The sequence below is a fragment of the Mesoplodon mirus genome (assembly GCF_964341445.2).
Source record: "Mesoplodon mirus genome assembly, chromosome: 19".
In the NCBI taxonomy this organism is placed as follows: Eukaryota; Metazoa; Chordata; class Mammalia; order Artiodactyla; family Ziphiidae; genus Mesoplodon; species Mesoplodon mirus.
The window spans coordinates 2,776,552-2,789,837 of record NC_138995.1 but is presented as its reverse complement, the minus strand read 5'-3'; the positions used below and the strand labels follow the sequence as shown (position 1 = coordinate 2,789,837).

The following is a 13,286-nucleotide window of genomic DNA, read 5'->3' as shown; positions in this document are numbered from 1 at the left end:
TCTCCAGGCACCGCCTCCTGCAAGCTTCCTGCAGGTCTCCATCAGCCCCGGCAAAAAGGAAGGCCGGCCGCCCAGCGGACGGGCAGAGTGGGGCCCGGGAGTGCGGCCCGTCTCCAGTCCTGCACAGCTGTCCTGGGGCAGGAGGCACCTGCTGGGCCCGGGTAGAAGACGGCCCGGGAAGGCTGAATACAATCAGTGGAGGGGGCTTGACAAGTGATGAGGGAAGACGGGAGTCTGCAGCGTCCATGGGCGTCTGAGGGGCCCGCGTGCCCGTGGAGCCGACTCTGTCTCCCAGTGGGTGGAGGTACACGCCCCTCCAGGCTGAGTCCTGGCATCGCAGAGCCTGGCTTTGGTGGAAGGGCAAGGGTGGAGGACTTTGACCACGTAAACGCCGAAAGGCAGAGCGCTTCAAGGAGAACCACCCAGGGCTGCTTCACAGCATAGATTGCCGCCTCTTGCTCCAAAAAACTGCTGCTTCCAAGCGGCTTTTTATTTTCTGCAGACATCTCCCTTAAAAAATGATAACGGGGGAAGGAGGGCTCTTTAGGGAGCTTTAGCCTTGAAAGCGCCCCCTGAAGTTGGAGGAGGGTCCTGGAAGGCTGGGGTGTGCATGGGGCTCCCGCACTGAGATTCTTGAGAAGGTCTCGCCCTCTCAACGGGTCCAAATCGGTGGCCCAACTTCCTCTGGAGATTAGATCGGCAAATGGGGAGAATGATTAATTAAAGTAAAATGGATGAATCTGAGCTTTATCCAAAGTGGGTTCAGATTCAAGTTGAGGCTACATCTCCGCGGGCTCTTGGCACCAGCACAGCGCCCTCAGCCCACGCCTGTTAGATGACTCACTGCTTCTGGTGGAGCGGGTTTCAGGACCCAGGTTCCAACCCAGCTCCTCTGCTGTCTGGGAGCTGAGTGATGCTGTGCATGCCCATCTTTAGAACATCTTCCTGTTCACTGTTCATGACAGGACGAGGCCGCTGCAGACCCCGACATGGGGCGTGCACTGTGGCAGTACGTGACATGGTCAGAACTTCAGACGGGGCCCTTGCAGCCAGGCAGGCGGGGACCAAGTCCCCTGCCCGTTACCTATGGATGCGCCCTTGGCCGTGTGTTGGACCTCCCTGTGCTTCAGGCACCCCTCTGTACAGGTGTGAATGTGAGAGCACCTGTGAGGAATGCAGTCCTTGGGAGCTGTTTCTATTCATGTCTCTGGCATCATCCGTTGACCATGAATTAGAAATAAGACGACGCATCCAGAAAGCAACGATTTAGGAATAGAAAAGTCACCCTTCTGGCCTTGATCAGTGGCCGGACACATGCTCAGTGAATCAGGGGAGCTATGCTGTAAGCCCCCATTTGAATCTAAAAGCCCAAGAACCAGGAACTGATGTCCGAAAGCAGGAGAGGGTGGATGTCCCAGATCAGCAGAGAGAACAGATTTGCCCTTCCTCGACCTTCTGTTGCACCCGGACCCTCAATGGATTGGGTGGCGCCCATGATGCTGGAGTGCCATCTGCTTTCAGAGGTTCGCCATCTCAGTGCTCATCTCACGCAGAAACACCCCCCCCCCAGACAGAAAACGTGTTTCATCAGCTACCTGGGCATCCCTGAGCGCGGCCGAGGGGACACATGAAATTGACCATCACATCTGCATGGCAACCCACAGCTTCCCTAACGGCCGTGCAGAGTCCCCGTACCCTTTGAGGCCTGAGGAGCTTGCTGCCGCTGGGTGTACCATTTCCAGGTGAAGAGCGTTGATTTAGACGTCTGCCGGTTTGGAGCCGTCGCACGTGAGGCTACAGGGGACCCCTTGGCACCTTTCTTTCGGGCGCTGATGTCTGCTTTGCCACGGGAAAGCTGAGTGAGATTCCTGGGGCCCAGCGAGGCGGGCACTGAGGGTATCACCACGTGGCCGGAGCCCTGTGGGTCGGCTTTGAGCTGCGCAGCCAGCCAGGGCCCTTGCGTGAGTCTAGGACAGACGAGAGACCCAGCTAATGCGTTCCTCCTTTGGAACGCAGAGTCCATCACAGGAGAGCCCGACTCCGGGTTTAGCAAACGGAGGGTAATTAGGACAGTGGGTGGTCCCATCGTCCTCAGGCAATTAGATCTGAGGAAGCACTCCCCCCACGGAGGACAGCCTGCATATATTCAGCTGCCGGGTGAGCTCAGCGCCCTGCAGGCCTATCCCTCCTGACAGCTGCAGGAAGCCTGGGGAAGTGGCATCCCCGGATCCACGTCGAGCCCTGGAAATGCCACAGGGAGCAGCAGCAGCCACCACTCAGGACTGGGGAGAGGAAGTCTGCACTTTACTCCTTGAGGGAGACAGTGGACACGGTTCCCAGAAGGCAGAGTCTCCCCGGGAACGCTTTAATAGCCGGAGTGGGAGTGGATTTACTCCGTGACATGGGTGTCAGGAGAATTCTATTTATTTATCTGATTTTTCTCAATTGGACAAATCCAATTGCAACTGTCCCTTCCCTCTCCCCCTACCACGTGTTGAGGTTTGTGAGAAATTTAATCTGTGTCATTTTGCCTTTTTTGAGGCGGGTAGGTAGCAGGGAAAAGTCAACTCCCTAGAGACAGTTACCTGTCTTAGGTGGTCTTAAGCAATTCAGAATAGTTGAGGGAGGGGTCTGGTGTGATTTCCACCACGGCTACTTGGAGCCCAAGCACAGCAGCCCACGTGGTTGGTCTAGTGCAGGGCAGACAACTCCACCATAGTCTAAACAAGCGTAGGCCAGGAGCTGGTGGAGGTGAGGAAAGCCTGCTGCGGGCAGCCACCCCTCCAAGCACTTTGCAGATGCCCTGCCTGAGTCACCAGGGAAAAGAGCACAGGGGCAGGTCTGGGACACTAAGCAGGCCATTGTAACCACTGCTCTGGAGGGATTCCGGGAGTAATCTAGAGTTGCCAGATTCAGCAAATAAAAATGCAGGATGCCCAGTTAAATGGTAATTTCAGATAAACAACTGTATGAGTTTCCTAGGTTTGCCATAACAAATTAGCACAAACTGGGAGGCTTAAAGCAATAGAAATGTATTCCCTCACTATTCTGGAGGCCAGAAGTCTGAAATCAAGGTGTGGGCAAAGCTGTGCTCCCTCTGGAGGCCCTGAGGGAGGGAGGTACCTTCCTGGTCTCTTCAGGCTTCTAGTGGCTACTGAAATCCTTGGGGCTCCTTGGCTTGTGGAAGCATCACTTCAATCCCTGCCTCTGTCTTCATGTGGCCTTCCCTTGGTGTGTCTCCGTGTCTTTACATATTGTTCTTATAAGGGCACCAGACATTGGATTTAGGGCCACCCTCATCCAGTGTGACCTCATCGTAACTAATTATATCCATAAAGACCCTATTTCCAACTTGACATGTTCTGATACTCTGGGTGGACGTGAATTTTTTGGAGGACACTTATTCAACCCATGACAATAATGGAAATAGTTTTTTAGTTGCATGGGACATATTTTATACTAAAATTATCATTTTTTTCTGACATTCAAATATTTCAAAAGACATATTTATACTAAAATTATTAATTTTTACCTGACATTCAAATATTGCATGGGACATCATTATATTAAAAATTATTCATATTTCATTATTATATTAAAACTTATTCATATTTCATCTGGCCACCCAACTCCTGAGACCCATGACATCTGTGTCCTGTCCCATCTGAAGTGCAGGCCAGTGCATTCCCGGGAGAGAGCACAGCCCTTCCCACCCGAGGCAGTGTCAACACCCCCTGGGCCCTGGGCCCACCCTGCAGGTATAGGAGAGCTCAGACTTTGGAAACTGAGTAATGGTCTCCCCTTCCTGGATGGGGGTGGGGAAAGGAAGTGCTTCACTGAGGTTGCAAAGCAGAAACAAAAAAGGTCAATGTTACCTCTTTTCTCTCTGTCCCTCAGGGCAAGAGCTGAGCCTCTCAGCTATGAGGAGTGGTGGCCTGAAGCTGGGCACAGTCGCACCTAGCAGATAACATGCAGGGGAAGAGTTGAGAACCAGGGCTGCTTGCTCACTGATTCAGCAAAGTTTGTTAAGCACGGGGCGGGGGGGCAGTGAGGGGACACAAACACCCTCAGCTGTGAGCGTGATGCGTTCACGCCATTTGGGCAGCCCCACACCAGGCTGTGTGAGCAGCCTCCTGCAGCCGTGGGGTGCAATCAGTGCGCCCAGCCCTGGGCACTGTCTCCTATTCTCACGACCACCCGTAGCTCCCTGAGTGTCCCTGTTTGCACCCGAGGGGGCTCTGGGGGATCAGGCAGTCAGTGACAGAGGGAGTGGAATTTGAACCTCCTCCCCTGTGCCTGACTCTGACTCACACACACTCGCCAGCCCAGGCACCGAGCTTGTCCCCCATGTGGTCACGCATGCGTTTATCCAGTGCACAGGTGGTTAGTGTGTTTTACCAAGTGCTTGGGGCCACTCAAGGCTCGGGGTCCCTGCAGGAGGCTTCTGGAGCTTCCGCTGTGTGTGCAGGGGGTGAAGACTGCATGATGGAGAGTGAAGAGGGTGAAGGTAAACGAGTACTGAGCGCGTGTGAGTGTGTTTGTCTGTGTGTGCATGAGCGTGTGCGTGCGAGAAGACCTCTACGGGTGAGTGTAGGAGTGTGTGCATATGTGTGGGTGAGTTTCTTTTTTTTTTGGTGGATTCCTCTTTATTAATGTGTCTCCTACCTTCCCCCCTCAATTTCAGTCCCTTCCATCTACCCCCCCAAAAGAAGGCAGTGAAAAGAAGGGATTGTTGGAGTTCTGAGCCCCTTGAGCAATTAGAAAGGGAACAGAAACCAAAACAATCAGTGGACGTGACAGAGACTGACAATCGAGAAATCTAAAGCAGAGCAGGAAAGGTGGGAGAGAAAGAGGGAAGGAGTGTTTGCACACGCATGCACACGTGTATGTGGTGGTGTGTACCTGTGAGTGTAAATGTGCAGGCATGTGATTGTGTGTGTGTGTGTGTGTGTGCTATATTAAATGCAGTGGTCAGAGAAGCTCCCTCTGATGAGACAATGTTTTGGAAGACACCATCTGAAAGAAGTGAGGGAGCGAGCCCGGCTGATTGAGGGGAAGAGTGCAAGGTGGTGGCAGCAGCAAGTGCAAAGGTCCTGGGACAGGATTGGGGCTGGTGTGCGGAGGCTCAGAACAGAGCCAGTGTGGCCGGGACTGAGTTTACGTCTCACAGCTTCAGGCTTTTTGACACTGGCTCTGTCACCCTGTCAGAAATCCTCAGGGAGGCATGGCATGGCCAGGGAGCCAAACTGTCCACACTGACTGGTGAATCCTGCATTTCTAACCCAGCAGATGAGAGAAATGTCAGTCTGTAGAGCAGAGATTCCGGTAGAAAACCCCAGAGACATCACTATACTACCTAGGGATTTACCCACCTATTATTAGAGGCTCTAATAATATAGGCTCTTTGTATGGGCAAAAGAATACACATATTATCCAGAAACCTAAAATGTAATGGCATATTTCTATAATGAAAAAAACTTCCCCAAACCTGTGAGATGTTTTCTACTGCAGCCTTCACTGACGTTAAACCTTCAACATTTGATAGAACAAGACTTCGGTCACATCCAGCTCAACGGGATCAGCCCCAGGGAGGACCTCAGTAGAGAGGATCTCTGGTTATGGACACAGAATAAAAAATGAACAGTGATGAGGGTGGGGAAGGCGGAGGTGGGCAGTGAAAGCTGAAAGCTCAGACATAGGTGGCATTTTGGAATGAAATATTGATTCCCCAATATACAAATTACATATCTGTATGTAAGTCAAATCATTATGCTGGACATCTTAAATCTACATAGTGTCATATGTCAATTATATCTCCATAAAGATTGTACCTCAAGAAACAAATGCACAGAGATACCTAGAGTCTTTCAGAATCCAAGTTTAAAAAGCTGAGCAGTACGTGGTGAATCCTGTGAACCCAGGCACTGGAATCGGACAAACCAGGAGTGGAAACTCAGCTCAGGCCACGTGGCCTTGGAAGTCACTTGAGCTGAAAAACGGGGAAACCAGGACTTCACAGTTCCCAGGGTGGCTTCAAGATAGCAGGGAACAGAGTAGCCATGGATGACAAATTACACAGAGGAAAGTCTTGAGATGATTACAGTGAATGGAAAGGAAAAAGACAAAGAGAGGAGGTCCCCACAAGCAGAGAGAAGAGGGTGGACCCTGAGGGCGGACAAAGACAAGCTCATATGTGGAGATAGCACCAAACGTGACCTGTTTAGAGGAAGGCGGGGACGTCCCCTTGACAAGGAACTAGAAGTGTTGGTGGGAGGGGCTCCACACCTCCACAGGTCATGGCGGGAGATGATGGAGCCGTTTCCCCAAAGTTTTGAGCAAAAGAAAACAGGATGAAGAATATGAAATCCAGGTACGTTGTCTTTCAAGTATGAAGACAACAAATCGGTATTTTTGAGAACAAAACATGAAAACACTGAATGCTACCCTCATTCATCCCATCAGGGCACTGGAGAATTCCTCGATGACATGGAACTGAACGAGAGACTTATAAAGAATCCCAAAAGAAGACACTGTGGGGAAGTGATGGGCGATACCATGAAATTCACATAGACTGGGATTCTGCACTGGGCGATTGTTGTTACAGAACAGAATTTACCCTAAACAGTATAAACCCTAAATATGGAACTTTACACCCGGGGGGGGATTAGTATTCAGAACACAGTTTATATCGTATGGGTCCCGTCAAAGGAAACGTGATACAGGCGGTTAGTGGGGCCGCGTGGAAGCTGGAGCCTGGGGGGTGTCAAACAACGCTGTCTTAAGGGCACAGCCTTCGGGTCACCCCTCCCCACAGTTTTGGCATCCACTTTTCTTAGCTTTGGACTGATTTTTAGGAATCACCATCTTTTTTTTTTTTTTTAAACATCTTTACTGGAGTATAATTGCTTTACAATGGTGTGTTAGTTTCTGCTGTATAACAAAGTGAATCAGCTATACATATACATATATCCCCATATCCCCTCCCTCTTGCATCTCCCTCCCTCCCACCTCCCTACCCCACCCCTCTAGGTGGTCACAAAGCACCGAGCTGATCTCCCTGTGCCATGTGGCTGCTTCCCACTAGCTATCTATTTTACATTTGGTAGTGTATATATGTCCATGCCACTCTCTCACTTTGTCCCAGCTTACCCTTCCTCCTCCCCGTGTCACCATCTTTTGTGGTAAAGAATTATTTTGGCAATTCCCTTGGTGTTACTTTACATTTTTTCAATTAAATTCAAGTAAAAGAAATACATTTTCATTTTTAAATAGTGTGGATAGTGTTACTCACGTGTATTAACTTCCTCTCTTCAGCTTTCTATCGATATTTGTGTACGTGTGTAGGAGGACATTCAGAAAGACAGCCACATTAATATTAATCCTATTTTGCAGGAGTTAATACATTTTGGGCAGTTGGTCGCTGTCTTAGGAATTTCTGCTTAATTTTTTTAAAAAGCAAGCATGAATGATATTTATAAGAAGCAATTACACCAATACTTAAAAATACACCACTATATGCCTTCCTTGGAGAAAAAGAAAACCACGATGGAATATATCAATATATTGTGCCTCCCTGAAAGATAAATCTAAGTTATTTAATTGTGGGAAATAAACCTATAAGCAGGCAAAAAACACTGAATCACTAAACGGAATTCCATTTAAATAACAGGGTATCTGGCCTAACTCTGAGATGTAGATGTCAAATCCTTCCTTTTTTTTACTTTATAATTTATTCATGTATTCAACAAAGTGCCGAGTGCCTACCATGTGCTGGGCATGTCTCTTTTATTTGATGACAGCCCCCTAGGCTCTTATGGACGAATGACAAGATTACATTTAGACGAAATAAAAGTGAGACCCCCAAATCATCAGAGGGCTTACTGAGTCACTGTATACCAAAAGGCAGCTTTGAGAAAGCATCTTCTTGGGAAGGAGCCATGACCGTAATGGCCGTAAATATTCATGCCCCCAAGATCGCACCTCACTCTTCTTCTAAGACGCAAAATCTCTCAAAAGTTTCCGGAAGAGGAGCCAGAAGCTCAGTGGTAAGAGAGTCTGCCAGCTTTTAGAAGACCAGGTGATGGAGCAGTGCTGTTAGCTTGACTTACTGAATACACACGAATGTTGTATTGAAAAGGGAAACCCCGGGCTGGTGTCAGCCCAGGCACGACCTCGTCCCCTTCTTCTCGGGGACTAGACCTTCGTTGTGACCTTGGCCTCCTGGGGAGACTAATTACAGCTCGGTACTGGCTCCTGCCCTCTTGCAGGGACCCTGCAGCCCCACTCCCAGCCCCCTGCTGCCCAGCCTGTTGCCCAGTCTAGGGCTACCTTCCACTGGGTGGTCCCTCCAGCACTGCAATGGCCCTCACAGTCCGTGGGCCCTAAGCCAGGCCCAGCAGCGCCCCCACTGTCATCATCCCGCTGGATGGTGCCTTAGAGCCTCCCAGACCACTTCCTGCCAAGACGCCGGGAGGGAGCCGCACTCTAAGCTCTGGACTGTCCAGCCTGTAAGGGGCTGGAGCCCAGTCAGCCAGCCTTGATCCAGAAGCCTGGGAACTCAAGCCTTGAGCATCTTAGGGAAAAAACAAGAAAGACTTTCCTAATTCTGCTGTCTTCCGAATACCACTCTGGATTCTGGCTCCAGCCCCTCTGAGATTGTAAACATCTGGGGGGGACAGACAGCCTGACCCTGTGACTCCGCCACAAGCCCCCTGTGGATATGCAGATGACGGGTGGAGAGCGGTCAGCCGTCCCAGCCTGATAAGGGTCCCTAAAACCCCCAAATCAATGGGCAGATTTAGCCTTCTCAAACCACGCCACATACCAGCATCTGTGACATATGGTACAAATAAAATGGGCTTAGTCTTACATCGGGAAGGAGGTCATTAGAGGCAGCTGAAACTGGGAAGCCTCACGGCAAAGACAGAAAAGGCCAGGCTTGGAGACGACACGGCTGCACGTCCAGCTGCGCACGCTCCGTGGGTCAACGCTGGCTTTGCGTCCAGCCTTGGAAGACCCTGCTCCTTTACTGGAGGCTAAATTTGTCCCCGAGCACCCACTGCCCGTGGAAAACCTGGGCTAAGACTTCAAATATGACCTAAGTCTTGGTCAAAACACAGGCAGGCATTCATGTGAGTAACAGACGTGTCACTGTGTGCCTGCAGCACACGGTGCCCGTGGAGGGGAGGAGACCAGAGCTTCTCCTCTGTTTCAGGACCTGCTTTGGGTCCAGCTTCCCAGGACAGGCCTCCGAGGGTCTGTCCTCCTCTTCCCTCTACTCCCAGCGTCCCGAGTCTGCACTTCCTATGCATCAGAGCCGGAGGTCACTCCTCAATTCCATAAGCTCGGGTCTAAATGCACCAAAGAGGAGGGTCCTCCCCCAGATGAGTGCTTCCTTGATAAATGGATGGAAAGGGCCCCAAATCTCCCACCTGAAAAGGGCCAGGATGTAAGGAGGCCACAGAACACGAGCAGTGAGGCGGCCATGGGGATGGGGACTTGGCCGCCGTTTTCAGTAAATGCTTTTACTTCGTGTTATTTCCCCCTTTCTCTGTCCAGGCTGAAGGGTCACTAACAGCTCCGGGTCCAGAACATGCTCTGGGACAGACGTCCCCTACCTTTCACCCTCACAAACTATTACATCCAGCCCCGCCCCACCCCCACCCCCACCCCCCACACTGCCAGGCCTGCGAAAGTCCGCTGAGCCATCTTTGTTTTGTTTGTGTTGATCTGTTTTTGCACGATTGCTTTTGAGGCTTATTTAAGGAGTGGTTTAATTTGTTTCTTCCTGGTCTCCTGGCCCCGCCCCAGACGTCAGGTCCTAGAGACAAGGGACCTGAGCTGTCATTTGCACGGAAGTGTCTCGGCGCCTGGAATCTAGTGAGCGGCGGCTGACCAGAGGAGGGGGTTGCCCACGAGACTGTGGGGTGCAGCCACGGCGGGCACTCGGGCTTTAACTTTGACTGTGGCTTTTACCAATGAAACATTCCCTCCCTCTGCATTTTGTCCTAAGAGAAGCAGTAGCGAGCGGTGAAGACCTCGTTGTTTCCATCACCATGGAAGCTGGCATCTCATCTGGAAGGCACCAGCCCTGTCAGGCAGGCCCGGCCCATCCAGCCCCCAGATGGGTGTCAGGCTGCTGGGACCATCCCAGCTGGCTGACATTACGGCGGTTACTGTAATAAAGACCAGGGTTAGCTGACAAACTTGGTATTTTCTTATACGGCTGCTGTGAATTTTACAAAGTGTGAGGCAAGCCTCAGGTCGGCAGCGCTGCAGCAAAACAAAAACACACAACAGAAAAAAACCACACTGCTGAGGTCAGCTGTTGAGGTTCTCCTCGTGTACAGCTGGCTGAAAAATACAACACAGCACAGCACAACACAACACAACACAAGCAGCTGTGGGGTGGGGAGAAGTTAGGTCAAATCCAGGACTGAAAGAAATCTGTTTGGAGCTGCCATTGGGGGTGCAGGGCTGCCCCGTGGAACTGCTGCAGGGATTTAAAGAGGCAGAGGTTCATTTCCTGCGATTTAAGGAACTTTGCTGACGCCTGTGCTGGTGCGGGGTTCGAAGGACTGGGAATGGTTCCGGCCGCCCAGGCGCACAAGGCGCACGCTCCCCCTGCAGCTCGTCTAAATGTGGGGCTGCTCCGCATTGATTGATTGATGGCCCAGGCAAACGACCTATTAATCCAACAGCAGCCCCACTTCTATTCCTAACTTACTGGAGGCAGAATGGCCACCGGAAGTGGTTTTGAACTGCTTCCTGTGGTTCCCCCGACTCTGCGGGGCAGGGGCTTCTATTTTTAGAGAGTGACCATTGCCATGAAGGTCCAGTCGGCCATAGATGCGATGTGGGGACTTGCGGGTGGCCAGGGCAGACTGGGTGGGCTCTTCATTCAGATGGTATTTTAAGAGTTCCTTTCAAGTGACGCATAGTGGAGAAGGCCACCACTTCCTCCTGAAGGGTAAGAGGGTGTGTCTAGGCCAACAGACGCTAGGACGCTTGGCCGTAAAATGTGTCATTGTGTTTGGAGGGCTGGTGACCTCCCCATATGAGGCTGCATGGCTGGTGTCCATGAAACACCAAGATGTCTACATGCTCATTTGCATTTACCATGTACCTTCTCTGAGTATGACGGTACGTTGTGGATTTTTGTTCAGAATGGCTCAGTTTCACATATTCTGTTCCCTTCCAGTCAATGGGTCCCGTGTTAGTTTGGGTTTCCTGGGAAGCAAATCCTGGCACAAGGGTTCACGTGCACGTTGCTTCTGTGGGAGATGGTCCCCGTCAGCACCCCTCGGGGAGTGGGCAAGCGAGGCGGGGATGGGCGAGAGCCAAGGATGTGGGTGAGTCGGAGATTCCTCAGAACACACTGTGGGGCCAGCTGGCCCATTTCTCCAGCTCTCCGAGGCCGCAGGTTCTTCTGAAGGTGAGGGACCCTCTTTGTGGCCAAGATGGAGCTCCAATTGACAGGTAAGCCTCCAAACATGGGAGTAGGAAGCAGGGAACGGAGCAGGGAAAAGAATTCACAGAGAATTTGGATGGCGAGGGCTGTGGTTTCTGTTGGTTTTCCTGCCCCCCTGGCTGTTTTTTCTCATGGCTCTCATTTCATCGCAGATGAAACTTTGTCACAACTCAGTATTTGTACAGCACTCCTCCTGGCTATGAAGCTTGATCTGAATGCTTTAGATTCATTTCTTTTTCTCTCTCTGTTTACTTTGCGTCTTATTTTGTGCCCTCATTTTATGCAAATCACACCCACAATGAAATATCCCCACGCGGCCACAAGGACAACTAAGGTTAAAAAGGCTGTTAATTCCAAGTGCTGGCGCACATATGAGCAACAAGAACTCTCACACGCTGTGGATTAAACAGGATGGCCCCTCTTATACAGTTAAATACAGACTCACCACGTGACCCAGTAATGCCCACTTCTAGATGTTACCCCAGGAGAACACACGTCCACGCAAAGTCCTGTGCATGCATGAGCACAGCAGCACTATTCGTAGTGGCCCCAAGCTGTCTGGAGCGTTCTGCCTGGGTTCAAGCCCCACCTCTGCATGTTAAAAGGCTGAGTGATCTTGGCTTAGAAGCTTCGCCTCTTTGAGCCTCTCTTCCTCATCTGTCTAATGGGAATAACAGTAGCGACCACCTCATAGGGCTGCTGTGAGTATTAACTGAGTGAGTATGTCTGAGAGCTCCATACTGGGTTACTTGTGTCCCTCAAAAAGATATGTTCAAGCCCTAATCCCTGGAACCTGTGAATACGACCGTGGAAACACGGTCTTTGCAGACCTCACCGCCAAGGGCTGAGGTGAAATGCCTGCTGGGACTGCTTGCCAGAGGTGCACGGCACCACCCAGGGCCTTCTCCACCGTGTGCAGGGATGAGAGACAGGCTTCACGGGCATCCCTTGGGCCAGCAGATGGCCAGGGGTGTGGCCCAACTCACCTGTATCCTACCTGGGCCGTCTTAACGGGTCCATCACCCCCTGGGGCTGCCCCCGCAGAGCTCCGCCAGCCTCCCTCCAAGCACATGTCCTGACATTGGTGGGCGGCCAGGCGCGCTCACACACACATGCTTGAGCGGAGATGCGTATCAGAGCCCCTGAGATGTGGGTTTTCTTCCAGATCAGATATGGGCCGAGGCCTCGCAGCTCCAGCAGAAGGGAGGAGAGGCACCGCATCTGAGTTGCATTAGCCAAACCAGCCCCAATTTATTTTTCCATGCCTGAGAATAATGATACATTTTTAGTCTTGTGAGATGCTGCACTTTGGGGAAAAGGCACAAAGACTCAAGTAACCCTGAATGCGGTTGTGGCCAGGTCCCGTCCGTGGATTTGTCTCCACCTTCCCAGGACTCCGAGAGACCCGGCTCCCATTCCCGGCGTCCTTCGTCACACCCCGTTCGGCTCTCGCCCCCAACACCCCTCTGCAGGTTGCCTTTTATTTCAACACAACACGTCAAAGAACAAGGTTTGGTTTTGGGAGCCCAGGTTTGTTGCTTGCAAAAGACTGTCTAAATGGGGTGATGCAGGTGTGCTTTGGGGGTGGTCTGAGAGACAGAGAAGCCCGGGGACAACACCAAGCCCGTGGGCTAGTGCAGCCCCAAACCGGAAGCTTTCCAGCCAAGCAAGCACGGTGAGGAGAGATTGGATGGGTCTCAGCTCAGATCACAGTCATGATGAGATCCATGTCGGTTCTCGGCAAGTGTCTGATAGGAGAAAGTCTGCCTTCCGTCCTATACCACTTTCTGTTTGTGCTTTTTCTCCTTTATTTTAA

At 51.4% G+C, this 13,286-nt stretch overlaps 1 long non-coding RNA gene across 1 annotated transcript in view; it reads right to left on the bottom strand.

Moving 5' to 3' along the window:
- Nucleotides 1–3,802: 3,802 nt before the first annotated feature.
- The window catches only part of LOC309795383, a 29,618-nt gene continuing 20,134 nt past the window's right edge, over nt 3,803–13,286 (bottom strand). Inside the window, exons 3-4 of the long non-coding RNA XR_014292247.1 lie at nt 5,489–5,612; nt 3,803–3,957 (exon numbers count right to left, since the gene is read on the bottom strand). This is a non-coding gene — a long non-coding RNA (uncharacterized lncRNA). The remainder of the gene's footprint in view (nt 3,958–5,488; nt 5,613–13,286) is intronic.